This window comes from Macrotis lagotis, chromosome 1 (assembly GCF_037893015.1).
Source record: "Macrotis lagotis isolate mMagLag1 chromosome 1, bilby.v1.9.chrom.fasta, whole genome shotgun sequence".
Lineage (NCBI taxonomy): Eukaryota > Metazoa > Chordata > Mammalia > Peramelemorphia > Peramelidae > Macrotis > Macrotis lagotis.
This window is the reverse complement of record NC_133658.1, coordinates 658308654-658328958: the sequence shown is the minus strand read 5'-3', so window position 1 is coordinate 658328958 and position 20305 is coordinate 658308654. Positions and strand designations below refer to the sequence as shown.

The 20305-nt window shown below is 34.7% G+C and overlaps 1 pseudogene; it reads left to right on the top strand.

Annotated features, from left to right (window-relative positions):
• Positions 1-408: 408 nt before the first annotated feature.
• LOC141522490 (alpha-1-syntrophin pseudogene) lies at positions 409-1891 on the top strand (annotated as a pseudogene).
• Positions 1892-20305: the final 18414 nt, after the last annotated feature.

The window sequence follows — 20305 nt, the reverse complement described above, 5'->3', positions numbered from 1 at the left end:
TGGGGAGTGGGCCTCAAATCAAGGCTACAGACACTCCAAAAAGTAACCAGGACCCCTAACTGGCTGGCCCAATTGGAGTTACAAAACCCAGTGAGCAAAGCCTCTAGCACCCTGTAGGGGCTGGCCCACTTTGAGTTAGTAATCCAAGTGAGCCAATCCTCTAGAGTGTTGCAACCACTAAGAGCCAGCCCCTCCCCCAACTCAAGATTCTAGGAAAATGAAGAAAGGTCAGCAGAAAGGGGTTCCCCATTGAAAACTACTTTGAAAGGACAGATCCTCTTCAAGAGAGATCTAGAACTTATGAGCAGTAAATGAATTGGTCTCCAACCCAAAAGACTTACTAGATGAAATCAGGAAAGAGTTTAAAAAATCAATTGAGGCCTGCTCTCCGGCTCCCCAGCTCCTAAGATGGCGGCAGGAAGGTACTCCCCGAAGAGTGGGCTGCTGGAGCTGCACACCCCAAGCATCACGGGGCCCAGGCCCTGGCTACGGGTCCTGGTCAGCCTTGCAGTCGGTGTGGTGTTGGGAGTGCCTCAAGCCAGCGACCAGCCAGAGCTGGTCCAGGCCAGCCTCAGAGCCCACCTGCATCCTTGCCCCGTCTCAACAGCACAGATCGCAGGGCACCTGCAGCCCCCGGGGTGCCACCAGCCCAGAAGCAGATGGTGCACATGGTGAAGCAGGAGGCAGGATTGCTGGGCATCAGTATCAAAGGTGGTCGAGAGAACAAGATGTCCATTCTCATCTCCAAGATATTTAAGGGACTGGCAGCTGGTCAGACAGAGGCTCTTTTTGTGCAAGATACCATCCTGTCAGTGAATGGTGGAGACTTGTCTACAGCCAATCATGATGAGGTGGTGCAGGTGCTCAAGAAAACTGGCAAGGAAGTGGTTCTAGAGGTCAAATACATGAAGGAGATCTCACCATAATTCAAGAACTCTTTGTCAGGGGTTATTGTAAGCTGAGAGTCACTGGCTGCCTCTTCCCCGACCCTCTGTCTCTGGGACCTCAAGGAGGGGAAAAATGTTTCCTTGAAGATGGCATATGTCTTGAGAAGGTGTATACCCCTGATGATGAGCTCAGCTATTTGGAACTGCGTTCCGCAGATTGTCATGACATTCTCTTGCTGAGGGCCAAGGATGAGGCCAGTGCTCAGGCATGGTTGGCTGACATCCAGGCAAACATCAGTGTCTTTGTACCCTGGGTCACTGATGAATTGCGGGCACTACTCAAAGGTGCTGGAGGTGTTGCTGGCAGCAAGGAAATCAAGCAGATAGTCTGGCTACCTGCCTGAGCAGCTCCCAAGTAGGGGGACAGAGCCTTTTGTAGTTGTGCTGATGGAGAAGGACCTTTTGTTCTAAACCAATCTCTTGAAGAACCGAGATGCCCTCAACTCACCAGTCCACAGATCTCCACTTATAGCCACAAGGCTGGTCCATTCCTGCCCTTCTAAGGGCTCTGTTCTCTATGACTCAGAGCTATCCTTCACATTATGCTATCAGACCCATCAGGGTGTGGAGGCACACCTGTTCAGTGTAGAGACACCCCAGGATTTGGCAACCTGGACATGCCTGCTGGTGTATGGGTGCCACAATTCTGCAGAGGCTGTTCAAGAGGTGTCCACAGCCTGCACGTGGAATGGACATATTGACAAGGGGTTCACTCTCTGGGCGGTGGAGCCCAGCGTGGCAAAGGCCCCCCTACTGTTGCAGGAGCCCTTTGAGAAGTTGCAGATGTCTGTCATCTGATGATGGTTCCAGTCTGCTCTTTGTGGACTTTGGGGTCACTGCAGGTGAGATTCAACTGGACCTTCATTGCTGTTCCCAAAACCATCGTTTTCATCATCCACTGCTTCCTTTCTGTCAAAGCCACCTTCCTGGCACTGCTGGCCTAAGGGGCCCAGGATAGGAACTTAGGGGCCACAAAGTCCAGGAAAAGAGGCCCACAAAACTCAATGACCAACGGGAAGCAGGAAGAGGAAAGCAGAGTGAAAGAGAACAGAGCCAGGCAATCAAGTGGTACTAGGCGGGGTTACCAGAAACCACTCTCTGAGGAGGGCTTACAGGGGGTGACCTCCTGAGACACAGTGACCCTGTGAAGGAGCAGCTGACCCTGAAGCTGTTCCCATACCAGTGCCTTGCAGAGTGATATTTTGTGTACAAATATGCCATTCCCTATTTGATACTTTTGTGGCCAGGGCCAAGGTTGAGCCAGGAGAATGGGAAGACAAGGACGTCTGCTCCCAACTTCAGGGAAGAGAAAGCCCCTGGGAACAGGTTGGCATTAAGAATAACCAGTTCACATCAACACAAGCAGTGAGCCATGCCTCAGTCTGACCCAATCCATCCCTGGGAGTCATGGCTCTTTTTAACAGATACAAAGAAGCTCCCATGTCCAGTTGAGGCCCTTGGGCTTCTTCCATATGCATGTCTTCTTGAAGCAAGGAGAAGGAGGAAGACACTTCCTATTTTCTCGGCTCAAATTCCACTGTGGAATCTTTTCATTCTCTTTTGTGTTCTCTCTTTTTTTTGATTCTCTTGGTGAAATAAACAGCCCAACTTCAAAAAAAAATCAGTTGGAAAAAATGGGGAAAGAAATTCAAGACAAAATTAACACCTTGCAAGAGAAAATTAGCTTCTTGCAGGAAGAAAACAAATCCTTGAAAATATAATTAGACAACAAGGAAAAGAAAGTAATTCTATCAAATCCTCAACTGGATAAATGCAAAAAGAATTCTCTCAAAACTACCCTTTGGAAAATGGAAAACTACTTCAACAATAAAATTGATCAATTGGAAAATGAGTTATAAAGGGTAAATGAAGAAAATTCTCTAACTAAAAGGAATGGAAAATGTGGAAACTAATCATGTCATGAGACAAGAATCAGAAAAACAAAGCCAAAAATTTGAAAAAATATAAAAAATTTACACACCGCATTAGCAAAAGCTCTGACCTCCAGAGTACATCCAGGAGAGACAGCCAAGAATCGTTGGACTTCCTGAAAATATTGAAGAGAAAAAAGCCTGGAATTAATATTACTGGATTTAGTGCTGGAAAAATTCCCTGATATCATGGAGCCAGAGGGCAAAATACTTATTGAAAATATATCAATCCCTTCTGGGAATGGATCCTAATATATAAACAACAAGGAATATTGTCGCCAAATTCCAGAACTATCAGATAAAAGATTAAATCCTGTAAGGAACCAGAAAAAAAAAACAATTTAGATGACAAGAAGCCAAAGTGAGGGTTACAGAGGACCTGGCTACATCAACATCAAGGGATCAAAAGGCCTGGAATGAGATATTCTGAAGAGCAAAAGAATAGAGAATGCAGCAAGAAATCTACTACCCAACAAAATTGATTCTTCTCTTCCAGGGGACAGGATGGATATTTAATGAAATAAGAGACTTCCAAATTTCCTTGATGAAAAGACCAGAGCAAAATAGAAAATTTGGACACCAGACAGGAGATTTCATTAATCATATGAAAAAGTTAAAAAAGGTAAAGAAAAAAAATTCTATCTAATCAGATGAAAATAGTTATATCCCCACCTGGGAAACATTCTCATAACTCTCTAGAATTGTAATCTATTAGAGAGAGTATACTTAGCCAGAAATGATGGACACTCATGACTTGTACATGACTTTGAGAGATCAATGTAAAAACAATATTTTCTTAAAAGGGCGAACAGTAAATAAATGGCAGTACGGAGGAGACTGAATTGGGTTAATCACATTGAATAAAGAGGTATGAAGGACCTATTGCAATAGGAGGGAAGAAAGGAGGAGGTGAGAGCCTCCTAAATCTTACTCTCATCATATTAGGCCTAAAGTTAACAGAAACACATGCATTTAAGTTGAATATCTTATCTTATATTTCAAGTATTAAAAGGAGAATTAGGGAGGGGGGAGGAAAAGAGGAACAAACAGAAAGAAGAAGGGGCAAAGGGAAAAGGGAAAGAAAATGGAGGGGGTTGGATACAAGGGGCCAAACACACTGAAGGTTGTGATATTCAGAAGCAAAATACTGGGAAATAATGATAAAAAGAAAAAAAAGGGAAAATATAATCAGAAAGAAGATACCATGGAAGGCAATAAAGAGATGGTAATTATAATTTTGAAAGCGAATGGGATTAACTCTCCCTTAAAACATAAGCAAAAAACAGAGTGGATTAAAAAAACAGAATCCTAAAATATGCTGCTTACAAGAAACTCATTCGAAGCAGATATATCTATATCTTTGTCTATGTTTATGTCTATGTCTATGTCTATGTCTATGTCTATGTCTATGTCTATGTCTAAGTCTAAGTCTATGTCTATGTCTATGTCTATGTCTCTATCTATTGATACAGAAATATAGCACATATATGTATATATATATATATATATATATATATATATATATATATATATATATATATGCAGAGAGAGAGAGTAAAGGTAGAATTTGGATCAAAATATATTTTGTTTCAACTGAAGTGAAAATAACAGGAGTAGCAATCATTATTTCAGACAAAGCAGCTGCAAAAAATAGGTATCATTAAACGAGATAAGGAAGGAAACCATATCCTCCTAAAAGGTACCATAGACTATGAGGCAACTTCAATATGAAATATATTTACACCAAATGGTATAGCATCAAATTTTTTAGGGGAGAATTTGAATGAGTTACAGGAAGACATAGACAGCAAAACTCTACTGGTGGGAGATTTCAGCCTGCTCTCAGATTTAGAAAATTCTAACCATAAAATAAACAAGAAGGAAATTAAGGAGGTAAAGAGAATGTTAGAAACTTAGACATGATAGAACTTTGGAAAAAATTGAATGGGCATAGAACGGAATATACATTTTTCTGAAGTACATGGAACTTACCCAAAAATTGACTATGTGCTACAACATAATAACCTAATTATGAAATGTAGAAAAGCAGAAAAAATAAATATAACCTTCTCAGATAATAATGAAATAAAAACCACATGCAATAATGGGCCAGGGAGAGATAGACCTAAAACTACTTGGAAACTAAATAACCTCAGTTTCAAGAATGAGTGGAGTAGATAAGTTATAGAAAGAATTAATCATTCCATCCTAGTTAATGACAATAGCAAGACAATATAGCAAACTTAGGTGATACAGCCAAGGCAGTTGTCAGGGCATATATTATGTCTTTAAAGAATAACATGAATAAACTGGAGCAAGAGGAAATCAATGACCTAAGAATCCAACTCAAAAAATTAGAGAAAGAAAAAATTAAAAACTCAAATTAAATACCAAATTAGAACTTCTAAAATTTAATGGAGAAATTAATAAAATTGAAAGCAAGAAAACTATTGAATTAATTAAAAAAAAACAAAAGTTGGTTTTATGAAAAAATAAAATTTATTAATCTCTGGTTAATTTGACAAAAAAAGGAAAGAAGAAAATCAAATTGCAGGTATCATAAATGAAAAATGTTAACTCAAAACCAAAGAGGAGGAAATTAAACTAACAATGCAGTATTATTTTGTCCAACTATATGCTAATAAATTTGATAATCTACATGAAAAGGATGAATATTTATGAAAATATAAGTTGCCCTGTTTAAATAAAGATGAAATCAAATACTTAAATAACCCTATCTCAGAAAAGCACATTCAACAAGCCATTCCTTAAGGAAAAATCTCCCGGGCCAGATGGATTCACAAGTGAATTCTATTGAATATGTAAGGAACAATTGGTCCCAATTCTCTATAAATTCTTTTGCAATGGGTAAGGACACAACTCTGTCCAACTCTTTCTATGACACCAATATAGAGCTGATACCTAAACCAGGAAGGATCAAAGGAGAAAATGAAAACTACAGATCTATCTCCCATATTGAATATAGATGTAAAAATTTTAAATGAAATCATAGCAAAGCAATTACAGCAAATCATCACTAGGATAATATACATGGCGAAGCACAATTTATCCTAGAAATGCAGAGTTGGCTTAATATTAGGAAAACTGTTTGTTTAGTTGACTCTATCGGTAATAAATGTAGTAGAAATCATATGATTATATCAATAGATGCTGACAAAGCCTTTGACAAAGTACATCACCCATTCCTACTAAGAACACTAGAGAACATAGAAATGAATAGATTTTTCCTTAAAATGATAAGGAGTATCTATCCAAAACCATAAACAAGCATTATATGTAATAGGGATAAGTTAGAGGCATTCCCAAAAAAGATCAGTGGTGAAACAAGGTTGCCTATTATCACTACTTCTAATCAATATTGTATTATAAATGTTAGCTTCAGCAATAAGATAAAAAGAAATTGAAGGAATTAAATGGGATGGAAAAAACAAAACTCTCACTCTTTGCAGATGACATGATAGTATACCTGGAGAATCCTAAAAAATAATCATCTAAAAAACTGCTAGAAATAATTAGCAACTTTAGCAAAGTAATAGGATAAAAATAATACCTTATGAATCTTCAACATTTCTATATATGACTATCAAAATACAACAGGGAGAGCTAGAAAGAGAAATCCCATTCACAGTAAGTTTATACTATATCAAATACATTCCAAGACTGATTCACAAACTCTGTCTCACAAATAAAATCAGATTTCAATAACTTGGCCGATGTCAACTGCTCATGGATAGGCTGAGCTAATATAATAAGAATGACAATTCTACGTAAATTGAACTATTTTTTCACTGCCCTACCAATCAAAAGTCCAAAAAATAACTTTAATGGGTTGGAAAAAAACTAAGTAAATAAATATAGACAATTAAAAAGGGCAGAATTTCCAGGGATTTAATGAAAAAAAAGTGCAAAAGAAGGTGGTTTAGCCCTACCAGATATAAAATTGTATTGTTAAGCATTAGTCATCAAATCTGAATGGCTTTGGCTAAGAAATAGAGTGTTGGATCAGTAGAATAGACTAGGTACAATATCGAGAAATGATAATAATAATATTCTGTTTGATAAACCTAAAGAGTTCAGCTTTGGGGATAAAAATCTCTCTCTCCAATAAAAACTGTTGGGAAAATTGGAAGTTAATGTGGCAGAAACTTGGATTAGACCAACTCCTCACACCCTATATCAAGATAAAATCAAAATGGCTGCAGAATTTAGACAGAAAAGAAAATATTTAAGCAAACAAGGAGATCAAGGATTAGTTTACCTGCCAGATCCATGGAAAGTGAATTACTTTATGACCCAGGAAGAAGTGGAGAACATCATTAAAAACAAAGCAGGTAATTTTCTTTAGATTAAATCGAAAAGCTTTTTGCACACACAAAAGCACTGTAACCAAAATCAAAAGAAATGCAGTAAATTGGGAAACAATTTTTCAACTAGTATTTCTTACAAAGGGCTATTTTGTGAAATAAACAGATAACTGAGTAAATTAAAAAAAATAAGCCATTCCACAATCGACAAATGGTCAAAGGATATGCAAATCTAATTTGCAGATGAGGAAATCAAAGCAATCCATACTCATATGACAAAAATGATCTAAATAACTACTTATTAGAGAAATGCAAATTAAAGCATCTCTGTGGTACCACCTCACACGTTGCAGACTGGCCAATATTAAAAGAAAGGACAATGATCAATGTTGGAAGTGATGTGGGACACTAATACAGTACTGGTGAAACTGTGAACTCATTCAACCTTTCTGAAGAGCAATTTGGTATTATGCCCAAAGGGCAATAAAAATGTGCATACCCTTTGATCCACCACTCACACAACTGGGTCTATACTCTGAAGAGATCATGAAACAGGATAAAAACCTCACTTGTATAAAAATATTCTTAGCAGCTTTGTATGTGGTGGCAAAGAATTGGAAATTGTGTGAATGTCCACCAATTGGGAAATGGCTCAACAAATTGTTGTATATGTATATTATGAAACAATATTGCTCTATTAGAAAGCAGAGGGGATTTTAATACAGTGAAGCCTGGAAGAATTGGCATGAACTGATGCTGAGTGAAATGATCAGAACCAAAAGAACATTGTACATCATAACAGCTACATGGGGTTGATGATCAATCTATTTTTTTCTAGAAACAAAATTCAATAATTCATTTAATGAAATCTATCTATTACAGTTTTTGAATAATCTATACAGAAAATAGACCTAGTATGTTCATGGAACCCCTTACAAGAAACAAAATATAGGACAACATTTTAAATTTGGCCAAATATCTTCTGATAGCCAGCTTCTGATATCAGTGGACTCCTCGGAGGACTTGCAGCTTTTCTGAATTTTACCTAGATGATCAATCTTAAAGGACATGCTCATTTCATCAATGTAACAATCAGGAATATCCTTGCCATATCTGTGAAGAAGAATATTTTCGATATTGAGAGAAAGAATTGTGGAGTTTGAACAAAGACCAAAACTATTACTTTTGATAAAAAAAAATCCCATTATGTCATTATGGAATTTTGCTATCTCTTATATTTTATTTTTTCCCTTAAGGATATGATTTTTCTCTCAACACATTTAATTTAGATCAATGTATAGAATAACAGACTGCTTTTTGTAGAGGGTGGGGGAGGGAAGTGAGATTGTGATAAAAATTATAAAATTTAAAACTAAATTATTTAAAAATCAAAGAAGCATTATTCATGTTTGTTTCTGAGTGAAAGCCAGGAGAGCTTAAAACACTGACTGGCTTTGTTCCACTATCATGACCAAAAGTGTCAAAGGTCACTTTCATAATTTTACAGCTAAAGAAATGAGGCTTATTGAACTTTAATCATCAAGTCATACATAGACAGGGAATTATACAAATAAATGACCCTTCAATTGTCTTAGGGAAAAAACTCCCAGCTCTTGTCTGACGCTCAGATTCCTGTAATCATGACTTAGTTTTTCTCTAACTTAATCTCCATCTAAATTCTTTCCAGTATGCTTGTTCTTTCTCATTCCTATTTACTATATTTTTGTTTTTCATTTCTTCAAATGATTATACCTTCTTAATGAACATGATATTCCAACCAGTGATAGATCCTAATCATGGCTTTTATTGCACTAATAGTATTTACCTCACCACAATACCTTGGTGCTCAAATTCATTTTCTGGAGATAAAATTTATAGTTCCATTTTAATTGGTCTTAATTTTAAATGTTTGTCAACTATAGTAATTTAAGGTGATATAAAATTTTTCCTTTCCTTGATGTTGTCTTCACAATATTTTGTATTTTTCATTTGATATTCTGCAGCCTTCATTGTGTCAGCTGTTCATTTAACTAGATATTAAATAATATCTATATCATCTGCATTTACCTCTCTATATCATGTGTTTCTATCAACATATAGCTATTTATAATTATCCCTTTATTTCTATCTATATCACTATTTTCATCTCAATCTCTAACTGTACCAATATTTACAGCTATATATTTTATCTATAACTATAACTATGTCACTATGTCATCTATAGTTTTTCCTTTCTATATCATTTAAAGGTATTGTCCCATATATATATATATATATATATATATATATATATACATACATACATACATACATAAAATTACACACACAAGTAATAATTTAAAGTTGCTTTGGGAAGTAGCATTTTCCTTAAATGATTAGTAGTGGGTTTTGAAATATCTTCTGTTATGCTCTGAGAAATCAGAATATTTCCCTATAATATCAGAATCACAAAGTAAAAGAGAATAGGTAATTAATTTATGAAAGGGAAGCAATGTCTTTTGGGTATTCACTGGGAAACCCATGCTGCCAGTGGGATGTGAGGTTGTAATCATAATTTAATAAGGCAACAGCAGCAGCACAGAAAGTAGAAAGAAAAAGGAAAAATTTGGGGGATTATAGAGATAGATGGCATGAGGAAGAGGAACAGTTTAGTGAAGGAAGGCAAGCATTGATGGTCAAGCAAATGAAGGAGGAGAGGCAGACAGTATTACTAATATAATCATGAATTAGTAGAGGGAGCACTTGATTGCATGAACCTAGATTGAGTTGGGAGAGTGCTGGACACTGAGAAGTCAAGATTTGGACGTCTCATTTAATAGCTTTTTATGGGAAAATATTTTCATCCATACTATATTTAGGATAATTCTTTCACTTATCAAAACCATTTCAAAGTTGTCAGTATAACATTTAAGTTACCATAACCACATCTTTGTGAAAATATTCAAAGATTTTGGGTTCTGGTTTTAGTAAAAGTGTCTGGAATTCTTCTGAGACATGCAACATAGAACCAATGTGTTCTTATAGTAAAGCCAAGTTGGTTTAAATGACTACATAATTTTAGTTTATATATATATATATATATATATATATATATATATATATAATACAGTTTGTAAATTATTTTAACTTGATCTTTGGGATGATTTTTATGTGACTTTTAGGTTTCCTTTTGCAAACTTCCTTCCTGCTATCACAGTGTTATACTGGCTACTTATAAATTTAGTCTACTGACTAGAAGTGATGGCTCTTGAAATATCAAAGCAAGATTAAATTTTTTAATTATTTTTTAAGAAATGTTTTATTCATTTTGAGTTTTATAATTTTTCCCCTAATCTTGCTTCCCTCCCCGACCCCCACAGAAAGCAGTCCATTAGTCTTTACATTGTTTCCATGATATACAATGATATAAGTCAAATGTGATGAGAGAGAAATCATATCTTTAAGGAAAAAAAATAAAGTATAAGAAATAGCAAAATTGCATAATAAGATAATGTTTTTCATTTGTTTTTAATTAAAGGTAATAGTCTTTGGTCTTTGTTCAAACTCCACAGTTCTTTCTCTGGATACAGATGGCATTCTCCATAGCAGATATCCCAAAATTGTGCCTGATTGTTGCACTGATGAAATGAGCAAGTCCATTAAGGTTGGTCATCACCCTCATTTTGTTGTTATGGTTTACAATGTTTTTTATGGTTCTGCTCATCTCACTCAGCATCAGTTCATGCAAATCCTTCCAGGCTTCCCTGAATTCCCATCCCTACTGATTTCTAACAGAACAGTAGTGTTCCATGACATACATATACCACAACTTGTTAAGTCATTCCCCAATTGAAGGCCATTAACTTAATTTCCAATTCTTTGCCATCACAAACATGGCTACTATGAACATTTTTTGTACAAGTGATGTTTTGAACCTTTTTTTCATAATTTCTTTAGGGTATATACACCCAATAGTAGTACCGCTGGACAAAAGGGTATGCACATTTCTGTTTCCCTTTGGGTGTAATTCCAAATTGTTCTCAAGAAAGTTTGGATGAGTTCACAGTTCCACCAGCAATGTATTAGTGTCACAGATTTCCCACATCCCTTTCAACACTGAGCATTGTCCTTTCTGGTCATAATGACCTCTCTGAGATGTGTGAGGTAGTACCTCAGAGAAGCTTTAATTAGTATTTCTACAAGATTCATTTTTAACAAAATCTACCTACTTATTTCCTAACCATCACTGTACATTTCCATGTGTATGGTTTAGGCTTAACAAAATCGAAAAAAGCATAATGATAACAATAACATCAATGGATACTTGCATAATGATAACAATAACATCAATGGATACTTGCAATCTAGGAAAAAGAGTAAAGAAATTCCATATAGGCCCTGGCAAGAAGCTTTAATATCTGAGATGTAATCTTCAACAATCTTCACTCATGCAGTACCATTATGAGGGTTATTTCTCCCCAGGTATACATCTACAAGCAATGAGAGGAGTTGAAAAAAAATTACTAACTTCTCCCTGGCTGTGTAACAGATGATAGAAAGCAAGGTGCTGGTCTATCACTATAGCCCTAAAAATATATTTTTCTTCAGCCCCTTTGTCAAATCCTCTTGAAATGTCCCTGGTTTTTTCCCTTTATTTGTCTGATAATTTATAAAATTATGAAATGAGGGTAAGCATGCTCAGGTCTTTGGATACTCTCTGGGAAAGATCATGGTGATAAGGAGAAATATAACTGTGATCATATTTTAATTAGATAATAAGGGTATAGGGGCAAATGATAAAAAACAGATAAGAGACAAAAGGATGACTGTATAGAGGCAGACATTATGAGGATGTGACATAGCAAGTTTCATAAAGGAAGGCAGCAGTGGGGGAAAGGATGGGGAAGAAGAGAGACAAGCAGTACTTATCATATGACCATAGATTAGAGTAGGGGGCACTCAGCATCCTGATCTCAGATGAAGATGAAAGAGTTCTGGTTAGGGAAGGGGATGAAGCTGTTTGAGGTTCAATTTTTACATTGCTTTTTGGGGGAACAGATTAATTCTAGTTCATTAACTTAACTCAATCATGTCAAATTGGTCAGAAACCTTTAAAATGAACACATCTTCAACGTTGCAAAATTTTGAGCATCAGTGCTTTCTGTGGATGTGTGAAATTTATCTGAGGTGTCCATATCACAAGACCAAAATCCTCTGAAGTCAAAATCTAGCTGATTTCTCCTGATTAAGTACATATTACTATATTTTGATTTTGAGTTAATATATATATATATATATATTTGGACAATACAATAGACAAATTATTCCACTTTGATGTTTGGAATAAATTATAGTTTATTTCTAGGTTATTTTTGGCAATTTTATATCCAGATATTACCATATTATACTAGTTTCTTAGAATCTTATTCAGACTTGAAAGTAACGGGGATCAGAACAAGATGTAATTTAAATACTGAAAGGATAAATTCGGTGATGTTTATGTCAGTCTAAGTTGTCAGTGAAATGTCTAGAATCAATCTGAGAGGTGTATCTGCAGAAAAGGAGAAAAGTAAGATCTAGAGACCATCAACCAGGAGTTATTTGTGTGCATGTGATATTTGAAACATTGAAAGTGAATAAGTTCATCTAGGAATAATGTCTAGGGAGGAACAAAATGATAAAACTCTGTAAACAGCACTTTGGAGATCCCTGATCATAAGCAATAATGAATAGAACCAGATAGTCATACAGACTGAATGTAGAAAGGTAGAAGAAACAAAACCACGAATGATTCAACATAAAACATTTATTAAGCACCATCAATATGCGATGTATTGTGCTAGGTGCTGTGGTATGTTCTATCTTGAGGTATGCTTGTTCAGAAGAGTTTTTTTTTCATAAAGAATAAAAACAGTTTTACATGCAAATTAGATAAGGCAGTTGTCATAGAAATGTGGTTATAGAAGTTAGATATCTAAAGGTTAAGGGGAGTAAGTTGATTGTAAACATATTTTCCAGAAACCATATGTGATAAAACACCATCTTTAGATGAATTAAAGACTACAGACTATAACATTCTTGCTTTGATTTTCTTTCTATCATTAGGTTCCCAGGATAAATACAATGCTTTGGCAAAAAGCCTGAACCTGCAATTTCAAAATCAAAAGGAAATTTTTTGAGGAAATTCCCTCCATCCATAAAAATCAAGCGACTTTTCTCCAAATTGGAATACTGGGGATTGCCAAGTATAATACCCAGGGACATCTAGACCATAGATATCTGAGCCAGCATTTGTATTCAGGTCTTTTTGACTTCTAAGTTAGATCTCTGTTTACAATGCTTCAAAGTTTTGTGCATAGGATTACATATACACTTTGAAAATTTGATGAATGTGAATGAATTTAAGGTGGTATTTATGGACATTTTTTGGAGAAGGAAAATGATTTTTTTTCCCATCCCAGGACCCAATTTTGGAATTATCTATGATTGAACTATTTTAATCTTATGTGCAATTAGCTGAAAGTTTGATAAAAAATTTAAATGTAATAAGTTGCAAACTAACATGATTTCATTATTAAATTAGCTAAATATGTTAATTTTTTATTATAGAAAGCTAAATAAAAGCATGTTTTTCATTCAAAAGTTAGAAATGTTTGATATAGGATGTCCTCATTTACCATCATTTGAATGAAATAACCATTTTGGAGTGTTTTCCCAATGTATCCAATTTTCTGGATAAGGGAAATTTTGAATAAAATGAGGTCTGAATGGAAATGAAAAACTTAAATCTCTAGATGATCACTTCTCAAGTCCATAAAGCAGAAAAGCAGCTTCTGAGTTTAGCGAAAAGAATTAGGAGAAAATCCAAATCAAGTTGTAGAAAATTCTAACTCTGACTATATATTCTAGATCTCTCTTGAAACACAAAATAAAAATATTGGATAAAGTTGAATCAAAAACCCCTTTAGGGAGTGAACAACACTAAATAAAAATTTAAGTGGTGTTTAGAAGTTTTCTTGGCTCAATTTGTTTCAGTTTTCTCTTTTCACAAATAGTATTATGCCTCTAATGGAAGGGATTGTCTCCTTATTGATGACATAGTGGTATAAAATACAGAAAAATCACTAAAATCAAAAAAGAATATGTAAATCTAGAAGAAGTCCTTCAGATAGTCATTATTTATGAATAATAAAGGAAGGAGTATAAATTGAAAAATACTAAGATTGTGAAAAGGAGGAAGGAGTCTTAAATCAATAAGGCTAGCATTTTAACACCTATTCTAGTCATTAACTTTATTTTGCTATTGTTTAATTCTAGATTAATATGGTTAAGGCATAACACCAAGTGTCAGACTTATTAAGATTTTTGTTTTATAGGAAGAGAAAATTATTAACATTATGACCATAGAAAAGACAAAAAGACATTGTACAACAGCTCATACAACAATAACAAGTTCTGTTATAAGAAATAATATTACCACAAACCAATAACCAGAGAATCAAATAATACTGGCCCTTTCTCTTTTTCCCCTTAGATGACCTATAGATAAGACATCCAGCAAAACAGTAAGGAAGCAATTTATTTAAATAATATATCAAAAATAATTGGGAAGGTCTTGGAATATGCAATTATTCCCTAGTTAATTCAATAGAAATTTTGTAAAAGTCTACTCTTGGAAATGAACAGTGAAAGACAAGCATAAATTATAAGGGTAGTTGATATTTCTAAAACGTTTTATGTTTTGAAAAATATTTTATAACTAATTTAATATTCATATCACTATTACCATGTCTTCACTCAGCTTAAGAAAGCTAGTAAATATGGAGAAAAGGATTCAGAATATATTCTTTACTCCTACTAAATAACTGTAATTCCTGTATCATATTGCCTCTTATAAAATAAAAATCATGTTCTCAAAGATCTTAGAAGGTAAAAATAAATTATAACATCAACACCAATAACAGCAACAAATACAAATTCATTTTTATGTCTCTTCAAGGTTTATACATAATTCAAAGTTTTATTTCATTTTATCTTGATAATAACCATGGAAATTAAGTTTTTTATAATCTGCATTTTAGGAAAGAAATAACTAAATTTTAAATAGATAAAGAAACTTGACCTAATAAGATTTTTTAAAAAATATTTAATTTTATTTAATATTTTTCAATTGCATATAAAAATTTGTAAAAATATTTAATTAAATTTTGAGTTTAAAATTTTCAATGTGCCTCTAATCACTGTTTTGTTTTTCCTTGAGAACATAAAATATTAGTTAACAATTATACATATGAAGTCATATAAAACTAATTTCCATATTATCTATGTTGCAAAAAGGACATAACAAAATGAAAAAAATAGAGTGATAAAAGTATCCTTCAATCTGAATATAGAGTATATTTATTTAACTTCTTGGAGGTGGATAGTGTTTATTTAATCTCACATTCATTAGAATTCTCAAGAATCATTTTCTTGATCAAAGTACCTAAGTCTTTCACAGATAATCATTCTTAGAAAATTGCTTTTATTAAGTACAATATTCTCCTCATTCTATTCATTTCATTTCACAAGAGCTCATATTAATCTTCCCATTCTCTCTGAAAGTATCTTTCTCATCATTTCTTTTATTGGGGGAGTATTTATTTTATATTATTACAATAATCTTGTTGTGAGAGTAAATATAAACTCTTCCACCCAAAAAAAGATAAGAAACCTCAAGAATAGTGAGAGAGAAAAATATGTACTTCAGTTTGTTTTCAGATTCCAATGACTCTGCCTCTGGGGTGAATTTCCTGCTTCATCCTGAGCCTACCAGAGAAGTCCCTTCAATATTTTCCCCACAGTTGCTATCACTAGCTGTATTTCTCTCCACTCTATTATTCCCCACTCTCTTCTATTAAATTCTCTCTCTCTCTCTCTCTTTCATCATGTCCCTATTCAGAAGTATATTGTATTTGAGCACCCTCTCCCACAATCTTCCCTCCCATCTATGACCTACTCCCCCCATTCCCCTTTATCCCCTCCCTTTCCTCAGATTTTTCTCTAGGGTAAGATAGATTTCTATACCTTCTCTAAGTCATTTCTGATGAGAATGAAGACTAATTTATGCCCCCTTGCCTTTCCCCATTGCACTCCATTGAAAAAGCTTTTCTTAACTCTTATGTGAAATACCTTAGCCCCTTCTTCCTCTCCTTCCTCTTCCTAAAAGTACTTCCCTTTATCACCTATTGACTCCATCTCTTTTACTGTATCATACCATTATATTCAGCTCCTTCATGTGCCTTGTCTACACAAGCTCCTTCTAACTGCTCTTATAAATGAGAAAGTTCATATACGTTATCAGTATCTTCTTCCCAAGCAGGAATAAAAACAGTTCAACATCATTAAGTTCCTCATAATTAGTCCTTCCCATTCACCCTTTCCATGGTTCACCCAAGTCTTGTACTTGGAGATCAAACTTTAAGTTCAGCTCTGTTTGTTTCAATAGAAAAGTTTGAAAGTCCCTTGTCTCACTGAAAGTCCATGTTTTCCCCAAAAGAGGATATTCAGTTTTGCTTGGTAGTTGATTCTTGGTTTTAAACCAAGACCTTTTTTTCTTCAGGAATATCATATTGCAAGCCCTATGAGCCCTTAATTTAGATGCTGCCATATCCTGTGTAATCCTGACTATAGAGCCATGGTAGTTGAATTCTTTGTTTCTGGCAGGTTTTAGTATTTTTCTCTTTGACTTGGGAGTTTTGGAATTTGCTTATAATATTCCTGGAAGTTTTTCTTTGGGGAACTCTTTCAAGATGTGACTGGTGAATTCCCTCAATTTATATTTTCCAATCTACTTCTAGGATCACAGGGAAATTTTACTGTATTATTTCTTGAAAAATGAAGTCTAGGCTCTCCTCCTAGTCCTGAATTTCAGGTAGTCCAATAATTTTTAAATTATCTGTTCTGGATCTGTGTTCAAGATTGCTTGTTTTTCCAATAAGATATTACACATTTTCTTTGTATTTTGCTTTTTGGAATATTTTTATTTCTAGCTGATTTCCTGCAAAGTCATCAGCTTTCTTTAGTCCCATTCTGCATTTCAAGGAGTTATTTTCCTCAGAGAGTTTTTTTAATGTCCTCTTTCTGCTGGTCAGTTCTTTTCAAGGCATTCTTCTCATTTGCCATTTGTGTTGCTTTTTCCAATTGCCCTAAACTGATTTTTAACACATTATTTTATTAAGTATTTTTTGTATTTTTTTCAACAAGCTGCTGATTTGGTTTTCATGATTTATCTGCATCACTCTCATTTCTCCTCCCAATTTTTCATCTACCTCCCTTAATTGCTTTTCAAAATCTTTTTTGAGTTCATCCATAACCTAAGTCCATTTTCTATTTCTCCTTGAGGTTTTGGGTACAGAAGTTTCAATTTTATCATCTTTTGTATCTTCCATAGGACCAAAGTAATTTTTTATGGTCATATTCTTCTTTTTCCTTTGTTTGCTCATTTCCTCAGCTTATCACTGATTTCCCACACTTTGAAGGTTTTGAGTGGGGTTTGTGACTACCCATAGAGATCTTAATTCTTCCAAATCTTATGAGAGACTTTGACTGCTCTACTACCTGTGCTTATGTATGTGGATGGGCACAGGTCCTCCCCTCTTCCCGGGAAATGTGAGGAGAATCCTTGCTTGGTTATGGTTGTATGGGAGCCCAAACTGCAACCTGGATTTGGGTATGGCCAAACAGCTGAGTCCTGTCCCAGGGAGAGCAGAGAGACCTCTTCAGTCTGCCCCAACCCCCTTACTGTCTGTTGGCTACACTCTGGAGGTTCAGGCTAGCTTCCCCAATTCCTGCTGAAGGTTATCACTTCAGGGCTGCTAGTGCTCACTCAGCATTCACTCTGGTGTGGCAGAGTTCTCTCACCACTTCTTCAAGCTGTCCTCTGTGATCCATGGGTCAGGAAGCCTGGAAACTGTCCCTCTGTCATGGACCCATGTACCCCCAGAGAACTATGTACTCAGCCTGGTTGTGCTGCAACAACTTTTTCCAGTGTCTGGTCTGGGAAAAACAGACATTTACTGCAGAATTTCTAAGTTGTCTTGGAGTAGGAAACAGTATCACTCAGTCTTTCTGTGGGTTCTGCCACTCTACATTTTGGCTAGAGTCATAATTTAATGGATTTTGCATCTTTGAGAGGGACAAGTTTCCAGGAGTTGGTACCTTCATGCCACCATCTTGCCTCTGTCTCCTAGGTGTGTGTTTTTTTTAAAAGCGTACTCATCATTTCTTATAGCAAAATTGTATTCTACCACAGTCATATTAATGAATCGTTCAACCTTTCCTCAAATGATGGTCATTCTTTCAATTTCCAATTCTTTACCACCAAAAAAAAAGAAATGATAAAAATTTTTCTAGTAAAAATTGGTCCTTTGCTATTTTCATTGATCCCTTTGGGATTCAGATATAGCAGTGTTATTTTTGGTTCAAAGAACATGCAAAATTTTGAGAAGACATTTCCTAATTACTTTAAAGAATGACTGAAGCATTTCACAGTGCCCCCAATACAACAATGGGGTCCCCATTTTTCCACTTGCTTTCCATAATTGTCTTTCTAAATTTACTAGTTTTATTCTAATCATCATTGCATTGTTTTTGTTTGTTTAAAAGCATTTCAGTTTCATATAGTCAAAACTGTCTATTTCACATCCCATGATACTCTCTATGTATTGTTAATCATAAAACCTCCCTTATTCAGAGATCTGACAGGTAATTTTTTCCATGTTACCTTAATATATTTTTTGATATAAAACTATGTGTTTGCATCATTTGTTTATATTGACCTTGTCTTGATATAAAGTGTGAATGTTGGTCTAATTTAGGTCTGTCAAACTTTTGTTTCAATTTTCCCCATCATTTTTTTTCAATTAGTGTTCCCATGCTTTAAAATCTTGGGCTTTTCCTTTACTAATGTGCATTATGTACATAACCTATTCTTTCACCCAAACTCTCCATTTCTTAGTGATTTACAAACTATTTACATGATTAATATTTTGTAATATAGGCAAATCTAGAACTGCACAACTGGCTTCCTTAATTTTTTTTTCCATTGATTCTCCTAATAATTTTTACCTTTTGATATTCTAGATAAATTTTATTAAAGTGATACCTCGATATTCCTCATAATTTAGTTCCTAACTGTTGATAAGAGATAAAACTGATTGGTAGGCACCACATTTTTCCATAAGAAATAATGTAATTAGAAATAATTCATAAAAGTTGTCCAGAACTTTCACATTTTACAGGATTAATATTATATAATGAGATTATTTTGCAATAATAAAATTTAAAACTAAATAAATATACATAAAAATGACTACATGAAGATAAAATTAAATTAAATTTAACTTCACTTTATTTATACAGGAATGAGTTCCTAGCATAATGAGTAGTTGTTGGTTTTCATTCTCTAAGGAGACCATGACATCATGAACGTGGTGCAATGATATTCAAATGAATTGGATTTAAGTGATAGGGTGCTGTGTGAAGTTACCCATCTCACTTTCTTCTCCCAAGCAATCTAGGTCCAGTGCACAAGTATGGATGAGGACAATTGGGGGTGGCCTTCTATACAGTGGGAGGCCTTAACTATTAAAGCTATAGTCTTTTGCAGATCACAGTTTGATTGAAGCAAGGTCCCTGCAGTTATTAAAACTTGGTGAGAGAGACAAGGCAAATAGGTCAAGAATGGCCACGTTTTCTTAGTTCAAAAAAAATAATAATAAACTGAAAATGTAAGACACTCATATTTTCTCAGGGATTAAGGAAGATAAATAAGAAATGAAGAAATGAAAAGACTCTTTTTAATAGTAAAAGAGAAATCAACTAGTGGGAGAGACCCTTAGGGTTTCTGGCCAGAACAGAAACAATTGCTATTTAAATTAACTCTGAATTGATGAAAATCTAAACAATGAGCAAGTTGGTTTAGCCTGGGGTTCTTCACTTTTCCTGATGGCAGATTCCTGTTTCAGCATGAGAGAGGTATAGAGAGTTGAGTAAGTGAGAAGTGAAGTAGCATTTACTTTTACTAGGCAGTATAAAGACTAATACAACTTTCAGCAAGTGGAAAGTGTCTTGAGCAAATGTG